The sequence below is a fragment of the Tupaia chinensis genome, unplaced genomic scaffold, assembly GCF_000334495.1.
Source record: "Tupaia chinensis unplaced genomic scaffold, TupChi_1.0 Scaffold143886_1, whole genome shotgun sequence".
In the NCBI taxonomy this organism is placed as follows: domain Eukaryota; kingdom Metazoa; phylum Chordata; class Mammalia; order Scandentia; family Tupaiidae; genus Tupaia; species Tupaia belangeri.
Window position 1 is genome coordinate 2,092,627 of NW_006203737.1, and position 5,522 is coordinate 2,098,148.

The 5,522-nt window shown below is 39.9% G+C and overlaps 1 pseudogene; it reads left to right on the top strand.

Moving 5' to 3' along the window:
* The window catches only part of LOC102485729 (elongation factor 1-alpha 1-like), a 21,186-nt pseudogene extending 19,795 nt beyond the window's left edge, over positions 1-1,391 (top strand).
* The last annotated feature ends 4,131 nt before the right edge of the window (positions 1,392-5,522 follow it).

The following is a 5,522-nucleotide window of genomic DNA, read 5'->3' on the forward strand; positions in this document are numbered from 1 at the left end:
AGAAGACTCACATCAACATCGTTGTCATTGGACACGTAGATTCCGGCAAGTCCGCCACTACTGGCCATCTGATCTACAAATGTGGTGGGATCAACAAAAGAACCATTGAAAAATTCAAGAAGGAGGCTGCTGAGATGGGAAAGGGCTCCTTCAAATACACCTGGGTCTTGGATAAACTGAAAACTGAACATGAGCATGGTACCACCATTGATATCTCCCTGATGAAATTTGAGACCAGCAAGTATTATGTGACTATCATCAATGCCCCAGGACACAGAGACTTTCAAAAACATGATTTCAGGCACATCTCAGGCTGACTGTGCTGTCCTGATTGTTGCTGCTGGTGTTGGTGAATTTGAGGCTGGTATCTCTAAGAATGGACAGACCTGTGAGCATGCCCTTCTGGCTTACACACTGGGTGTGAAACAACCAATTGTTGGTGTTAACAAAATGGATTCTACTGAGCTACCCTACAGTCAGAAGAGATATGAGGAAATTGTTAAAGAACTCAGCACCTACATTAAGAAAATTGGCTACAATCCCGACACAGTAGTGTTTGTGCCAATTTCTGGTTGGAATGGTGACAATATGTTGGAGCCAAGTGTTAATATGCCATAGTTCAATAAATGGAAAGTCACCCATAAAGATGGCAATGCCAGTGGAACTACACTGCTTGAAGCTCTGGATTGCATCCTGCCACCAACTCGTCCAACTGACAAGCCCTTGCGTCTGCCCTTCCAGGATGTGTACAAAATTGGTGGTATTGGCACTGTTCCTGTCAGCCGAGTGGAGACTGGTGTGCTCAAGCCTGGTATGGTGTTCACCTTTGCACCAGTCAATGTGACAACTGAAGTCAAGTCAGTTGAAATGCACCATGAAGCTCTGAATGAAGCTCTTCCTGGGGACAACGTGGGTTTCAATGTCAAGAATGTGTCTGTCAAAGATGTTCGACGTGGCAATGTTGCTGGTGACAGCAAAAATGACCCACAAATGGAAGCAGCTGGCTTCACTGCTCAGGTGATTATACTGAACCATCCAGGCCAAATCAGTGCTGGCTATGCCTCTGTATTGGATTGTTACACAGCTCACATTGTTTGCAAGTTTGCAGAGCTGAAGAAAAAGATTGAACGCCATTCTGGTAAAAAGCTGGAAGATGGCCCTAAATTTTTTAAATCTGGTGATGCTGCCATTGTTGATATGGTTCCCGGCAAACCCATGTGTGTTGAGAGCTTCTCTGACTATCCTCTTCTGGGCCGTTTTGCTGTTCATGATATGAGAGACAGTTGCTGTTGGTGTCATCAAAGCTGTGGACAAGAAGGCTGCTGGAGCTGGCAAGGTCACCAAGTCTGCCCAGAAAGCTCAGAAGGCTAAATGAATATCCCTAATTCCTGCCACCCCAGTCTTAATCAGTGGTGGAAGAACAATCTCAGAACTGTTTGTCTCAATTGGTCATTTAAGTTTAATAGTAAGAGACTGGTTAATGATAACAATGCATCGTAAAACCTTCAGAAGGAAAGGAAAATGTTTTGTGGACCATTTTGTTTTTATGTGTGTGTGGCAGTTTTAAGTTATTAGTTTTAAAATCAGTACTTTAAATCACTCTTGTATTAAGAACTTGTTGGAACTTTTTAAAGAATATGATAATTTAGATAATTTTTTTCTGGGTTGGGAGTTTGGGTCATTTTTCACCTTTCTAAGAAGGCAGAATCTTTTTTTTTTTTTTTGAGATGTTTTCACTATAGGGCTCGTGCACTCGCCAGACAGACACAGACATAGAGACAGAAAGCGAGAAATCACCCCCCAGGGGGGATGGTCATGCCACAATCCCTTCTCCTCCATTCTCCTCTCGGGATCTTGGGCACGCACGCACACGCACCCGGCGTGAGTTCTAAGCCACCGGGTCCGGGACATGAACCACGGTCAACTATGTGGGAGTCCAGCAACATAGCCATTATACTAACTGCTAGTTCCTGGCAGAATCTTAATAGAATGCCTGTTTACATATTTCTCTAGAAGGCCAAATCCTGTAATAGTGCCATGTGTTTCATATGAAATTTTGTAGTGAATCAATAATAAGTAAATTTGTTTGAACAATCTCAAAAAAAAAAAAAAAAGAGGGTGGGAATTTAATTTAGTTATGGCATTAAAAGAGGAAGTCTTTGAGAAGTGATTAGGATTGGATAAGGTTATCAGGATGGGGCTCCCCACCTGAATACTGGGAGGTTTATAAGGAAAGGGAATGAGATGAGAGCAGATACATATGGACACAGACATGTATATTCTTACTCTCCGTTAAGTTGTAAAGCTATAAGAAGAGCCTTACCAGATATAGCACCATGCTCTTTGCCTTCTCATCTGTGAGCTGAATACACATCTATTTTTACAAATTACCCATAATCAAGTATTTCTGTTCATAGCTGCATAATGATTTAGAGCAGATAGTGACTTTCATTATCTCAACTTATCTCTGCTTTACAGGTGGAACAACAGAGATTCAGTAAGTTTAGGTAACTTGACCAAGATCATACAATTAATAACTTCTAGAGCTAGAATTTGAATCCAGGCAGTCTAGATGCAGATTCTGTGTGCTTTAACATGAATTCTATATTATCTGATATTCTCTAATGGAAAGTTTACATGCTTAAACCCAAATGGCCACAGGCCTTATTCTTACAAATTTCACATTTCTAGTACCAATGCAAAAGAGGGCAAAAAGAACTATCATGATAACCACATCCAGTCATAGTTATCACTGGATTTTCTTTTGGCTTGGAGGTGTTGAGTGAAGAATTACTCACATGGAGTCATAGCAAAACTAAGTTTAACTATGATAAACAAACCTGATTCTTTTAATCTGGAACCTAGAACAGTCATTTGTTATTTATTTGTTAGCTTCTTTTTTTTTTTTTTTTTTGAGAAGTTTTTGCTATAGGGCGCTCACCAGGAAGACAGAGAGAGAGAGACAGAAAGTGAGAAATCACCCCCTCCCCAGGGGGGGATGGCCACACTGCAATCCCTTCTTCTCCATTCTCCTCTCAGGATTTCTGGTATGCACGTACACGTGCCTGGTGTGAGTTTAAGCTATTGGGTCTGGGACTCGAACCACGGTCAACTACATGGGAGTCCAATAACATAGCCATTACGCTAACTGCTGGTCCCATGTTAGCTTCTTAATATAAAGGTTACTGTAAATAATTTCTCAGATTTGGTAGCTATACCTTATATTGGAAGTTCTAAAGCACCTTTAGGCTGGGAAATGTTGGAGTCAATACTTGTAAATGAGTAGTAATGAAATAGGGTCAACTAAATTAAGAGAGCCTCCAGGAGTCAGGTAGTGGTGCAGTGTTGAAATGAGATGCTTTGTGAAGCAGATATCCATGAGAAGGTTACTGGTTTGCATCTGAAAACCTCCCTGAGTATATCAGGCACACAGATACCTATAATCCATACTGACTGAAGCTAGGGATGGATTGCAATGTCATGACACTCTTGGGGTACTCTTTCTCTGTGTCTAATTCTCTGTTTCTCTGCTTCTCTCAATCATGAAATAAATGAACAAACTTTAACAAGAGAACTTCCTAACATTTTTTACTAATACAGAATTACTTTGTTAAAAACTGTGAATTAAGAAAATAGAGTGCTGCACTGCTCTTAGGATAAGTAAGTTTTAATGTCTGAGGCAGAAAGGGAAGAGAAAACAAAAGGTCAACAAAAGATGCATTTTTGTAAATAAGAGAGACCTAAGTGATCAGACAATATTACTAGAAAACACTTAATAGCTAAGAGACAAAGTATGTCAAAGGCATAACAGTTAAGAAAGCTCGATGTGGGAAAAGCAGATGGCATAGTGGTTACATTGCTGGACTCCAATGTCAGTTCACCACAGTTCGAATCCTGGACCTGGTGGCTTAAACTCACACCACACATGCGTGTGTACATGCCCAAGATCCTGAGAGGAGAATGGAGGAGAAGGAATTGCGGTGTGGCCATACCCCTTGGGGAGTGATTTCTCACTTTATATCTCTCTGTCTCTCTCTGTCTTTCTGGTGCCCTATAGTAAAAATCTCTTAAAAAGAAAGAAAGGAAGAAAGAGAAAAAGAAAGGAAAGGAAAGCAAGCAAGCAAACAAGCTAAGTGGTAAAGCACCAGACTAGAGCAATGTTGATATTTGGTTATCATTCCTGGTTCTTCTGCAAGCATCATTACTCTGTATACTTTGTAAGAAAATATTTTGGCTTTAGAGTTCTAATTTATTAAATGAGAAGTGTTGGACTAAGTAATCTCTAAAGACTCTTCCAGCTCTATCTTTTTCTGATTCTATGATTCATAATTTTACTGAAAACTTGGAATGCTCACATTTCTGTACTCTATAATACAGTCTCTATAAAAGCATTGTTTTTGGCAGGCTGTTCAGTTGAAAGAATTGAATTTTTACTAGACAGACCATGTCACTTGGGACTTTTTTCTTAGCGTTCTACTACAGGAACTCAATTAATCTTTAGACCTTGCCTTTGACTTTTCTCAAGGGACTTTGAAATCTGCCATTCTGTCAACCAACATTTATTGAATTTCTACAAGATGTACAGACACTGGTTTAGGCATTTTGTATAGAAAGATGTGATAGTTTTAAAGACAATAACAGAATAGCAGGATAGATGTGTGTGCTATATGCTAAGTACCATGATAGAGCTATGTGTAGGATATTATAAGCATGGTGAAAGAAATATATAACTCAACTTCATACGAGTAAGAATGAAAGGTTTCCAAATAGAGGTTTTACTTTACATGACGTCTTCATCTGTTTTTCTGTTATTACAACTGAATACCACAGTCTGAGTAACTTCTAAAGAATAAAGGTTTATTCAGCTCATGGTTCTAGAGGTCCAAGGTCAAGGGGTGCATCTGATAAGAGCTTTTCTGAAGATGAGGAATTTCTGAAGTATCCCAAGATGGCTCAGAGCATCGTGTGGCAAGAGGGCAAGAGCATGTGTCAACTCTGGTTTCTTTTCCACTTCTTATAAAGCTACCAGTATTTAATCATGGGGGCCCCACTCTGATGACATTATCTAAACCTAATTCCCTCCCAGGGTTCCACTTCTTAATATCACAGTTGGTTTAAGATTCTACCCTCTTAATACCTCACAGTGGGGATTAAATTTAAGCATGAGTTTTAGTGAGGCTTTTCAAATCCCAGTACATGGTTCTTCTTCAAGCTCAAGCTCAGGTCTGTACTTGAGAGAATATTGAGTAGTCCATGCCATACAAAGAGAACAGTATGAGCTGTTGAACAGAGGTGAGGAATAGCATATGAAAGAGGTTGACTGCTATTGTTTTTATCTGCCATTCTTCCCTTTCTTGTTTTAGCCTGGACATTTTCCCTCACTCCATCTATATGAAGGAACTGTTAATGTATTACACTGGATAAAGGGGTGAGCATATGACCTTGGTGCAACCAATCATAATACACCATTCTCCTGGCCATAGCAGTTCATTTAAGGGTTATATAGCCCAAACCAGATCAGA